This window comes from Struthio camelus, chromosome 1, assembly GCF_040807025.1.
Source record: "Struthio camelus isolate bStrCam1 chromosome 1, bStrCam1.hap1, whole genome shotgun sequence".
Classification (NCBI taxonomy): domain Eukaryota; kingdom Metazoa; phylum Chordata; class Aves; order Struthioniformes; family Struthionidae; genus Struthio; species Struthio camelus.
The window spans coordinates 70861120-70874304 of record NC_090942.1 but is presented as its reverse complement, the minus strand read 5'-3'; the positions used below and the strand labels follow the sequence as shown (position 1 = coordinate 70874304).

Below are 13185 nucleotides of genomic sequence, written 5' to 3'. Positions count from 1 at the left end.
GTCAGGTTTACAGTGCAGTCCCATAGCTGTTGTACTGGCACTACTAATTGGGTGCGGATGGTTTGATGGTAGAGTGAGAGGGTGGCAGCTTCTCACTGGTGGGCATGACAGAGAAAAGTTGAAATTACTGCTTGATGGTCATGATTGTATTTGAGAGGACGTACTTGATACCAGGAGAGAAAAGGGAAGAACCTTTTCAAGAGGAGTGTTAAGTCTGTAGCCTCTATGAAAGAAGGAAGAACAGGTGAAAGTAATACAGGGGAGAGAAATTATAGTTAGTGGTTAGATGAGATGCCATAAAACCACTATTTCTATTGAATCACTATTCTTAATTCTCTGCTGCAGAATTTTAGTTTTGACCCTTATGTTCTAATAAAGTTCTGTCTCTTCAAAATCTGGGCTGAGAGGTCAGATTGAACAGTATTTTTGAGAGAACGTAATTCTCCTGTTAACTGAGTGGTTATTTTTCCCTTTTTCAGTGAACTTATTCAGACCAGAAGACAAGTTCACACACCTGCAAACCTGTTCCCTTCTTCCACCTGCATCAGTTGGTTTTATAAAGAAAAATAACCCTGTACATGACCTCATGGTAACGTAATAACACTTATGCTAGGAAAATGCGTGCTACGTGCTCATTCTTAATTATTGCTGGATATGTGAAAAGCTTGAGGCTTCTAATAACTGAAGGAAAATTCCTATTAGCTGGTGATTAGGAGCAGCTTGGTAAAACATTTTGGAGTTCTTAAACTCTTGAGTTTTTGTTGAAAAGCTAAATTTTTAGGTTGATATTCAGTGTACCTGTCTGGGTTACACTGGGGCATTGCTAGCCAAGTAGCTCCTCTGTGTTGTGATTTTTTTCAGATGGTGTTGTGCCTGATCCAGAAGAGCACCGTTTACCGTAGTGTGGCCCAGAATGTGCGTTCACATAAAATTAAGTAGGGGCACTGTGCTTCAAAGAACTTGTTTATGAAGTGGTAGGTTGGATTTAAATTCTCATTGTACTCTGAAAGAATGAAATGAGGACAGCTGTTTTCAAGAATGGAGCCTCTTGCCTCTCTACAGAGAAACTCAAAAAAAGATACGCTCCCTGTTTTGTGAAGGAAGAGTGTAAACCGGACATGGTCAAGGTAGTCTTAAAATAAACAAGTGCTAGTAAAAAATAGGAAGTCCTAACCTTGACTGGTCTGAACGTTACTCTGATGCACAAAGCCTAAAAGAGAAATTGAAAGGAAGTAGCACTGGAAAGAAATGACCTCACTGTCTTTCCTGTTTCACGGAACTTGTGTATGAACCAAGGTGCGGTGGGCAGGAGACCAATATTGGTAGTTGCTTTTCTCTTGTACTTTGCTCTCCAGTTTAGATATACATTTGCAGCATTGCAGGATTTCTGCCTGTAGCCTATTCTTACTGAGGAAAGTAGTATTACCTCTGAAACGGTGAAAAAATTATTGATCTGACAATGCACTGAGATTTCTTCATCTTTGTTCCAGCCATTTTACAAAAATAGAAGTCCCCTCGTTTTTTTTTGGTTTTTTTTGTTTTTTTTTACAAGGAGATAAATGAAACACAGGGTTACTGTACTGTAGCTGACCTCTATAAGTTTAAACACAGCTAGGATAAGAGTCTAGGTCTCTTCTTGGGACTAGTACGTTAAGAGGGAACTTCTCACTGTCTTGCAGATGTGATATACGTGTTTGTGGGCATGAAATAGCATCTAATGAATATTTATATATACACCAGTGAAGCCCTACATCTGTTTTTACATATGCATATGGGTATGAATTTGCAAGATATCAGTGGGTGTGAATAGATGCAGGCCTGGGAAAACCATGATAGCTTGTAACTGTGCCACTTGACACACACAACATGTACGAACACATACTTACAGAATAGTATTAAAAGTGAAATAAAAATTTCTCCCTTCTTTCCTTCCCAAGAGTCATGAACCCTAGGGGTTTTCTTAATCATAATCATCACTTGCTAAATAATTTTCTTTTTTTTTTTTTTTTTTTTTTTAAAGGCCTCCTTTCTGATTTTGGTGACTTTCTGAACGTAGAACCAATGCTGTGGGACACTGTTTGCATCCCCAGGTAGGCAAATATAGTAATGGTATTGTTGGGAAACTGAACGGTATTAGAATGAACCTGACAACCCTTTTTAATATACTTTACAATTTAGAATTTGAGTGACTGGTGGTGAAGTTGGCAATTTCATTGGACTGCATCTTTGGAAAGCTATTTCTAGAGATGTGTGCATTAAGCCTGTTCTGTGGCAAAGATGGCCCTCCTGACCCCTCGAATCCTTTTTTTTCAAGTGGTGATTCATAGTTATGTTATGACATCTGATCTATCAGAAGTTGGAGTTTAGTTAAAACAAGAACTCTTCAGAAATTAATAGTATGTTTTATTTGCTGCCTACAGTGTTACTTAAGCCCCTCTTTGATATCTGCAGTGTTTCTGGAGTTTCCATCATGTCTGATGTCCTCATGAACCACTTTTATGCATTTAACAAAGTTATATTAAACCAAGAGCCTCAGTATTTGATTCTGCAGTCTTTCTGTTGGGGCAAGTATCATTCTGATTTAAAATTTGAAAGACTAATGTTTCACAGAAAGGTACACAGACTCAGATCATTGGTTCAGTTAGTTAAATTCCATGATTTTACTATTGAGTCCTGATTATTTCAGAAATAAGAATAGTGTTCGGTTCTCTTATAATCTTTCTTCTAGTCTTGTTTTTAAAAGGTTTTTGGCCTTTTCTGAGGACTGACCTAATGGAGATGTACTGTGAATGTTAAGAACAAAACAGGCTCTTTTTTTAAACTATTGGTTCAGTGTCTATTTTGTTACTTTTTTTTCCTGAAAGTTTCTATTGTTTGTGGTCTGCAAATTCTACCTCTGAAGTCTTCCAGTCCTCAGGCCAGCCCTGAGTTATTAATTAGTTAGGCATCTGCTGTAATTTTGTATCAGTAAATGCTCTTTTTCGGGAAATCAGCAAACATTCCTGTTGTTTTTAGTGACTCCGTCTAGTGGTTTTGTCAATGTAATATGCACAGCTCTTGAGTGCCAGCTATGGGTAAAACTGGTATTCTTCCCTCTGGCCTCCCATCCCTGCAAACCTTGCAGCCAGTGCCTTTTTAAAGATGTTAACCACAGGCATATTCAGTCACTGAATTCCATATAAATTCACCTATCTCCTCAGATAAAACTAGGAGCTGTGCTGAAATCTGCAGTATAGCAGTTTTCAGTACAATACTAGTCCTGGCAGCAGTCATACCTGCTGGTTTCTTAGGGTGTCTATTACAGTAGGCAAGAAAAAAATGGAGGTGGGGAAGATCAGTGCATGAGCCATTTCAGACCATTTAAACTAGTGAATGACTAGACAGTCAAACAACAGGTATTTTAGTCATGAACTGAATTGGAGCTGATATTGGAGGGTCAACATCTGCATACTTACCTCTCTTGCAAGGTACTGATCCTGTAGTCCATCTTGCAATATCTGGCGCTGTGCTTACAGTGTAAGTCAGCATGCGTTGCATCTAGTTAGCTGTGATGTTTCCCAGTGGATGGATTTCCTTTCTTGACATCACTATGCCCTGGAGTATATTTTTTTTAATATTGCCCAGCTTAACTGCAGATGCTTCCTTTCCTGTCTGTTTCTATGTTCCTTTTTTTTTTCTGATCACACTGAGTTATTTGCTTTTAAATTAATTTGTGGAAATGAGTTCCACAGTTTGTTAGGTAGTTCCTCAGACATTTTTGTGCGTGCTTCAAGCTAACCGTGGCAAAAAGGAAGTTCAGTTTGCCAGGACTAACATCAGGAAAATAACAGAACTCTTGCTGCTCCTGCTTGGCATGTTAATAGGAATGAAATGTAAGAGTAACAAGGGAAAATGAAATTGGTACTACCAACTTCAGAAAGGGGAATAGGCAGAAAAGTGTTTCATGACTTTTTGTCTTACAATGCCAGCTTATTCTTTTTAGTAAACCTGACTTGTCTCACATTTTTAATGTACTTTAAAAGACTCCAGATTTTTTACCTCTCTTTTTAGCACACTTCTGATAGAAAGGGAGAGGCTTCTCTGAGCAGAGGCACCCAGTTCTGGTTTTGTAGAAAGATAACTAGTGAACCATTCTTAGACCAGTATTGACATTGGTGGTGAAGCATAAAGAAATCAAAACAACCCCTAGACTGATTACTTGTGTTTCCTTATTTTACATAGGAGCAGAAGGGATAAATATGAAAGCGCAGTGCCAGCTGGCGGAAGTGTGTATGGTGTTTTGGTTTTGTCTCTGGCTAAGTTCTGACTCTTCTGAACCACTTTTACACGCGCAGATGATTTGCTCCTTTCTGTTATGTGGCTAGTTCTTTAGCAACGTGATCTGAAATGCATTTCACAGTTTGAGCTGGGTTTTTGAACTGTTGACTTTCTAGATGTGAAGGCACAACAACTTGGAGTGCTTTTTTGGTGACCAGCAGTCTTTTCTTTTTTTTTTTTTTTTTTTTAAATGGCGTGTCCTGGCTGCTATAAATTGTGTTGCTGTAACTTCTCCCTGAAGATAGAGAAATTCCCTTCTTTCTCAGCAGTAAGAAGAGAGGCCACAAATCTAAACTGGAACTAGGTGTCTTTTGACAGGAGGCCTAGGAGGTGTTTGTTTTGGGATTGAGCAGTGTCTTTAGCTTCCATATGCCTGCAGGATTTCTGCTTAAGGACAGATGAAAGGCACCCTTCCCTGTTCTGTCCTGCTCCAAGCGGCAGTAGCAAGAATCTGCTGTCTCCCTGTTGGGTGGGATCTTGTTCCTTTGCTGTCACTGTCCCTAGGGTTTTCTGAGGTGGGATATTATACTAGGAGAACGGGAGGAAAAAGCCCCACTAACCATCCTTTAAGTGTAACCATCCTTTAAGACTGTTTTCTTTCAGTGGAAAGATTATCACAGAGAAAGGGAATGATTTATTTTGTGCTTGTTCTATAAGTGCCATTTCCAAGATGCCAGGGAAGCAGAGCTCCGGATCGGGGCTCTGGGCGTTACAAGAGGAGAAGGCTGCACAGAGCTTGTAGCATTTCCAGCCAAAACTTGATTCGCTTTGTGGTATTTCCTATGGCGTCACAATCTTGTGACAATATAAATGTTTTCAGACACAGCCTCTCTGTTTCTCTCAGTTCTTCTGTAATACGTTTGGAACAATGTGAATTCATATGTGGGTTATTTTTGTTTTGTTTTTTAAATGGAATCAAATGTTACATTTAGTTAATCCTTAGTGAAACAACTTTACCCTAGGAGGTTACATCACATAGAGTTGCAAGTTTGCTCTACCTTTGTGTGAAAAAGACTACTTGAAAGATGTTTAGTCAGTTGCATGTGTTCATAATTTGTATATTCTGATTGTGAAAAAGACAAGATACTTCAAATTCTTCCTATTGTTGCATAGGAGTCTAGAGCAGCAATATGTAGCACTTGCAGCTGGTATTAGTAAGATTTTTGAGTTGTTTGGTTTTTGTGTATTTTTAAGTGTAGCAGCAGTTGCAGTTTAAACTTTCATTATTTTACTCTTTTCTAGGCTTACTGCATTCACCATTTGTGTTATGGTTGAGCAGTGATGGTTGGTTTTGGCACAATGACATTGAGGAAATGCACTTATCTCCTTGCAAATGCTCTACTTTTTACAGGTTTAAGTAAAGTGTATGCTATGTTAATGGAGCTAGTGAAATTTTTCAGTCTTATTTTTGTTGACTTGAAAGTGCTTCATGCTTAGTTTTTCTTTGCTCTTGTATAGTTTTCTCCTGTGCTGAAAAGACATTTATGAACATTACTAGAACAAGAGAAGGAAAATACCCTGAATTTGGAGAAATGTAATACGTACCGGGGCATGTGTACCACTTATGAAAGCTTCTGTGAAGCTGCTTGTTACACATCATTGCTGCAGTCGTCTTTTGTAGAAAAGTGTTTTCTGCTCATGAAGTTCAGACTTAACAGTTATGAAGAGCTCTTCATCCCCCCAAACCTGCGGTTACTGCAGTGATGTTTAGTTCTCATTCTGTGAAATAGAAGCAGAGGCACTGAATAGTTATATTTGACTTGGCAAGGCTTTACCCCTTGACTAAGGACAGGCCTGTTGACATTAGTCCAGGTCTCAGTCCATACTAGACATAGGTGCCCTATTCTAATGCTTTATCCTTTTTTAAACTTGTTTAAAATATTACTTTTGCCAAAAAAATACACTGTTCAAAAATCTTGGCTAAATAATCTTGTTTCCAAGTTATCACAAATGAGAGAAATAAGTCTCAAGCATGTGTTAAAATCATCATTGTGAAAGTGACAGGGCAGACTCAGTGAATCCTAAGTATGCCTAAATCCCTTCAGCTAGTCCCCTAAATGGGAAGGGCACAACTGCTTTTCTTCATTAACGGTTAGGTGTCGACGTGCACCTTCTTGCTGACTGTGGAGGTAAACTTTTTGCAGTTCTGTTCCCAGAGAATGCTCTAATATTTGTAGTGTTATCTTACGTGCTAGTGCTATCTGCTTTACTGGATCACAGCCCATAAAGTAAAACCACTGCTTTGCATCTGGCTGTCTTTGCCTCTTTCTTCTTCTGTTGGGAAAACTCCATGTTTGGCGGAGTGCACAAAGCACTCTGTGCTAGGAAGATAACTGTAGGGTTGATGTTATTAGAGAGGGCTTGGCTCTACCACAAGCTGCTGTCAGCTTGTCCTGGACTTTGTTACAGGACTGATAGCGCTCTTGAAAAGCCAGATCTTTGTATCTGTATGGAGAAGTGCTGCAGGCTGGCTGGGGAGAACTCAGTTTGTGTAAAATGTATTTGTGCATCTGTAGTTTTGTTTTGAGAACGGCACCATTAGGTTGCTACTTAAAAGGTCTGGATCGGCATCCACAGTAAAGAGAAAGTAAGGTTGATAATGTGGGCTGAGGCAGATGGGCAGTATGCCGAATGGGAAACGTGACTGAAGGTGCTTTTTAGATTGAAATTTGTGGTGTGTGTACTGGATTATCACTTTGTTATTTTACTGTGAAGAAGGTTACCTGTGTGATTGGAATCACTTCTTCTTACTCAAGTGATCAGATGTATTTGCTTTGCCCTGAATACTGAGGATGTGAGGTTCTGTGCTCCCTTTAAATACATGCCCAGTCTCTCTGAGGTAGCCTTTTGAAGTTAGGCATGGTTCCAGCAAGGGCAACTTCCTTTCCATGGCAAAGCCAACTTCCTGTAGGACTTCCTAGAGGGCCTAAGGAGAATAGGAATCAGATCTTAGTGAGGCTCAGTGGGATTTAGATGTACAGATATGTTAGGCTTTTCTGAAAATATCAGCTTTTTAGGCATATCTCAAAAAAAAATTAAAGCAAGGACATGCATTTTGGAAAAAAATAAGTGAAAACTTAAGGTGGCTATTGTAGTTACTTCAAAATGAAGTACTACAAAACAGTGATATTTGTGTGTGGTGTTTTTTTTTTTTTTAAACTCGGGTGCCTTCATGTCATAACTCTACCCATCTATCACACTATTCAGTAGCTGTGCCAATGTGATTAGGATAAATTTAAGTTAATTTAAAGTTATTTGTTTCATCTTGTCTGGTTGTTTGCAAGAAATAAATAGGTAAATACTAGAATAAACTTGGAATGAAATCTAATTATATGGAAAGCTTCATTCCTTGAAAATTCAGAATACAAGACAAGGTTTTAATCAGAAAGTAATTTTGAATTGAGAGACTTCTCAATTTTGTAGAAAGACTTTCTGTACTCCAGAATGAATGCTTAAAGTCTTGGGAGCATTTTTTTAGTTCTTTCTTTAGAGCAGGGCTCTGAATTAAGAACAGTCTCACGTTAGGTGAGCTCAGTGGCCTCTTAAAAATTTGTTGTGCGTGTGATGCTTTAATCGACCTGAATTTCACTCAGACTTTGAAGGGCAAAATATTGTTAATAGCTGAGTTAAATGTCTTTTGCCAAATATGAAAAGTCAAGCATAATGTAGTAGTTCTAAAGGCAGTGGAGGGAGAGGAAGGGTCAAGGAAGAGTCGCACTGTGAGTTCACGTGAAAGAGTCACTTTCCAGGTGGCTAGATTGTGCACTACAGAAAGGCCACCTACAGAGGAACTCCGTTGTTTTCCTTGATACCATGGATATCTTGCTCAGAACTACTAAGGAGAAAGTTTCCTGTCAGCACAGAGCTGCAGTGTCCACATCCGGTGCAGAGGCTCAGTGGGCCTTCTGCAAAGGATATGGAACTGGCTTTTCTGCCCTGTTGTAACTGCATCCTCTTATGCCCACCGCTGCTCTGTGGGGGAAGACTACTTATTAAGCAACACTTAATGAAATACACTGCAGATATCTAATGGAAAGAAACAAATCAATCATCTCTGCCATCTAGGCAAAGAGGACTTTGGACTTCCTGGTGGGATTGTGATGATTTATTTTGCAGTAATTTTCTCTGCTGGAGGTATTTTCAGACATTCCATCTATTCAGTCTCTGTACGCTGTTTCCTCCGACTGTTGTCGAGATGGTATCCTTTGAATTGCTGCCAGCGTGCTGATGGTCATATACTCTCTGCAGTTCAGAGGACAGGGAACTGGGCTTGCCCTGAGGACAAGGAGGAAGGAAGGAGAGCAGTTCCATTCTGGCTTGAATGAGCTGGGATGGTTATAGCCCTAGTTTAAACACAGCAGTAAAAGGTCCTGATTCACTCCTCTCTCACATGGGATCTAGGGTTATTTTCAAGTAGAAGGTAGATAGTGCTTTGAACTCTTGTTTTATAGTCTGTGTGCTGGTGCTTTCTCTCCCTTAATTTCTACAGCACTGGAGCTAGCAGTCCCAATTTGAATCTCAGAATAATGTTCTCCCTCATGCCAGAGGCTTAAAAGAGAACACTTGGGCAGCCTTTGTTCTGCCTTATCTGTTGTGGCTGTGTGAAACAATATTTTTTTGAGCTTTTGTGATAAGTGGAATAAGTTATTAACTCCTAAAGTAAAGATGATCTGGGATGGACAAAGATAATTCTGCGGTGAAGTTAATTTCTGAAGGATAAACCTATTTGGGCAGGAGTCAAGACAACAAATTTATGGTTTTGCACTTCATTCATAGGCTAGTATTTGACTTCTTCCCATATTCCCTTACACAGTAAACCTAGAGACTGTTCTGAGATTGGTCTCTGTTGCTATTTCGAGACTTTGCAGATGGATTAAGCAGATGAGTAGTGAGGGCAGTTGGATCCTGAAGATATATCAGCGCTGTAAGGTGCATCGGCAAACGGTTGCGGAATGGATTCTCTTATGTAAGAGGAACCTGTTTATCCAAGGGTATACTGAAAGCTTTGGGGAAGGTTGATACGTGGAAGTTGGAATCTCCTCTTAGACGTAACCAGCTGCTAATTCTTTAAATTCTTGATGTAAAAGTGTCTTAGCAACTCAGTACATAATGAAGCAAGTTTGCAAAAACTCATCTGCTCATTGTCTAGGCGACTTCTGGTCTCTTCCCTCTTCTGGTTGAATCTTTAGCTAATACTTCTTTGGAAGTTGCCATTAGCTGCTTTGTAGACCTCGGGGGAGATTCTCTTTTATGACTTCTGTGTTTAAGTACAGGAATAATCTGAATTACTGCCTCCCTCACTTCCTCTTGCCTTAGACCAGGTATAAACATGGGAAAGATTATACTGTTTTACACTCTTCCCACTCAGGATATTAAGCTACACCAGGGCTTTGTCTTTCTATTAAGATGTTATCAATGTTACTTCTACAACTTCATCGGATGAAGCAGCCTCATAAAAGCGCCTCCAGTCCAAACTGCTTATCTAGCACTTCTTGTAAACCCTTTCTTCCAGATTCAGGAACTCTTAGAAGGACTCTTCCAAGTTCAGGACACAGCGTGAATGTTTTGTGGGATTAAAACAGGTTTGCTGAATATTCATCGAGCGGTTTCCAAGTGCTGATTGAGAGAGATATTTGGGAGTTGCTCTGGATCATGAAGACCAAGGGAAGGGCAGCTGTGCTGAAAAAGAAGCTCACTTGTAGGGTCACTTAAGAAAGGTTTAGGCACACAGTACCTGACTACCAAAATATCTCCTGTACCAAAAAAAAATTTGGACAGATTTGCTGTTTGCTGGCTTTTTCTCCTTCCCAATGGAGCTGGGCTCAAACTGGCTGAAGGACTGGCTGTAGATCTAGCTTTTTCTTTCCTGTTTAGTTAAAGGAGGTATGCATTTCACATTTAATGCCATAGGTCAAGCAAAATCCTTGTCCAAATCCTTGCTTCTGTAAAATTTTGTAGATATTTCTTCCTTAACCTTCTGCGAGTCTATGGGAAACTTGTGGTGGGCTGTGGAAGCCTTTGTTCCTGGCCTGAGTACAGATTGCAAGCAGATCATTTATGATATGTAAAATTAAGCTGGAGGCTTCATTTTGTTGCAAGTAACTTGGTGGGGGTTTTTTGTTTTTTTGTTTATTTTTCTTTTTTTTTTTTTGTTGTGTTGTTTTTTTTTGTTTTGGCCAAGCAGGAGTGAGCTCAAATTGTATGTGAAAATGTTGACTTTTTAGCAGGTTAAAACAGAAAATGGAATTAAACAGCTTTCTTATGGTATTACTGTAACATTCATCAGTGTTCTTTCCATCTTGCAGAGCTTGATAGCCACTACTGCTTCAGTGACTTACAAGTCACATTAGTTAGCACTCTTGTTAAAGAGACTGATAATAAAAGGCAAACCTTTGTTAGCTTAATATGTTAACTCTGAAATTTTAAGATCGATCAGAAGTCTGTAGTTGCTGTTTTGGGCTCCTCTTTATTGGAGGAAAATAGGCTAAAGTTAGTTAACCTTTGGGTGGTTTGAAAGTATATGCGAGACCAAAATGTTTAGTTCCCTCTCTGAAATTTTCAGTCTAGAACTTGTCTACAGCTGGGTGGAGATACTTTCCTGAAGAAAATTGTGAGTCTCAGATAGAAATAGTCCCGCTTGAGAGCGGTCATAAGCTTCTTTTCAAAGATATGCGGTAGAACTGTTGCCTTTTACTTAGTTTCTCCCTTCAGGAGTTTCGTGGTGACCAGCTAGCAAGCTGAGCTGGTGTAGTCTGAGCTGGTGCCAGTGATGCCGATAAATTAGATGTATTCTGGGCTTGATCAGTTAGCTGAGTGCTAGGCTTAAGAAGTAACTCCTGTTTCTGCTTAAGTACAAAATGATTAGTGATAACTTCTAAAAGCCCTGGATTCTGCAGTTATGGCAATCTGTATCCAGTCATATTCTGAGAGAAGTTAGTCATCTCAGATGAATAATGACTGCAAACTACTTGCAAATACTATGTCTTTCTCAAGGCGTAACGTAAAATATTATGCTTTATTCTTAAATAATGATTATTCAAAAGAATAATTTACCTCATTTTAATGTGTATAAGAGCTTAAAAGGGGCATAGTATACGGTAAAACATGAAGAACTCTGATTTGGCAAGGTCTTTTGTGTCTTGGAAATGCTGCTGTATTCACTGTTCAGTCCTCCAAGCAGCTGAGTGCATATATGTGTGTGAACAATAATGATAATTTAAAAAGCTCGGAGGAGTGGAATTTTGTGTAAACAAGTATCTGGTCCTGAATATGAGGTAGCCAGAGGCTATCTAATCTGCTTCATAATCTGCAAAATGAGCACGTATGGGGGGGGGGGAAAATTTGTATCCTCTAAAAGTTCTCATAGTTTCTAGCACCACTCCCCAAAAGATGTTTCAATGAAAATAAAGTTATATGAAATGCCTTTTGACATGGGAAAGAGAACAAGTCCAGAAATATGACCTGCACAGGGCAATTTTTGACGAGGCATTTTAATTAGGCTCTTGTACTAACCTGTTTGTTCTTGCTGGTGTAAAAATGTGGGGTATGCAGGCCAGTCTTTTTTTCTTGGCTGAAAGTTAATTTGGAAATTGGAGAAGACTATTTAGTCTTTGAATCCCAAATTGCTGTAACACAGGAGGGCTAGTCATCGTCCTTACATTTGAGTCTCATCTGTTGAGTTATATGTCAGGAGTTGATACCTGAAGATAGTGACTGTTCCTAACTTGTACTGACATTAAAGGGGAGGAAAGCCACTGGTGACTTGATGGACAATTTGGTAAAAGATGAATATTCAGGTATAACTTAACTGTTTGACATCATATCTGCATGGGGCACATTCTTTCAGCTCCACTCATCTGTGATGATGAATGTATATGATGATCTGATGTGATACATACAGTTGCATTGCATGAATTGAAGCTGTGGTTGTACCTATTTATCCTTGACAAGGAGCCCTTCCTCTTTTGCTCCCTCTCACTTTCTTAAAGCAAAGTAGGTAGCCTCCTTTTCCTGCCTCTCTCTTCTATACACCCAAATTGTTTTGAACTTCATCTTGGGTGGGGTGAAGGTCTGTCTTCTCTTATTGTCCTTTATTCTAATGTCTTGCTTGGTGCATATAGCTAGTGCTAAGTGTGATAAATATTTTTTTTTCCAGAAACCAGCACCTTTTTGTATGTGAAATACACCTTTGGCTAGACAGGTTGTGTAACACTTTCTTCTTAAGTGCCAGATAACTAGCTTTGAACAGCAAGACCCGAATTTAGGTGTTGTCCATCCAAAGAGCTTATTTGCAAATGAAACCCTCTCCTCATACCCTTCTCTTAGTGTGCATTAGTCTAAAAATACTTACTGGCTGTGTGAGATCTTAAGGACTAATATTTTAATTATTTTCAGGGAGAGACCGTCAGTTTTTTAATGCAGTTCATGTTATAGTTTATAAACAATAAATTCTGGTTGAATGTTGAACACTTGAAAATTTGACCCTCAGTGAAGTGTTTACATGTTACATGGCTCAACACGGAGAGAGAGTATTTCTCTTAAAGCAGAGCATAAATATTCATAAATGTACCAGTGAATAGGACACATAAGGTACTACAAATTGAGACAGTCATGTGTGCTTTTTATTTCTAGGTCTTGGAGGCAGCACTAGTGAAACAAATCTCTTTATACTGCAAGTTCTTTCCTTCTCCTTTCAGGATCTTTAGGACCAAGCCAGCTCTGTCTGCATGATTTGTACACTGATCAAAGAGTTTCGTTTTCAGCCTCTTAAACAGCTTCAAAAATTAGACTTGAAAGGCTTGTTCATTTACCTCGGTTTGCTTTGTTTTGTCAAGGTTAGTAACACATCAACTCTGGAAAGAGCAAATT

At 39.2% G+C, this 13185-nt stretch overlaps 1 protein-coding gene across 3 annotated transcripts in view; it reads left to right on the top strand.

Moving 5' to 3' along the window:
* Positions 1 to 819: 819 nt before the first annotated feature.
* MICAL3 (microtubule associated monooxygenase, calponin and LIM domain containing 3) overlaps positions 820 to 13185 on the top strand; it is a 150091-nt gene continuing 137725 nt past the window's right edge. The window contains exons 1-2 of one of the 3 annotated variants that reach the window (XM_068947717.1): positions 820 to 974; positions 2021 to 2090. The gene's annotated coding sequence lies outside the window, so the exon portion shown is untranslated. The remainder of the gene's footprint in view (positions 975 to 2020; positions 2091 to 13185) is intronic. The other 2 variants (XM_068947721.1, XM_068947728.1) reach the window with 2 other exon arrangements.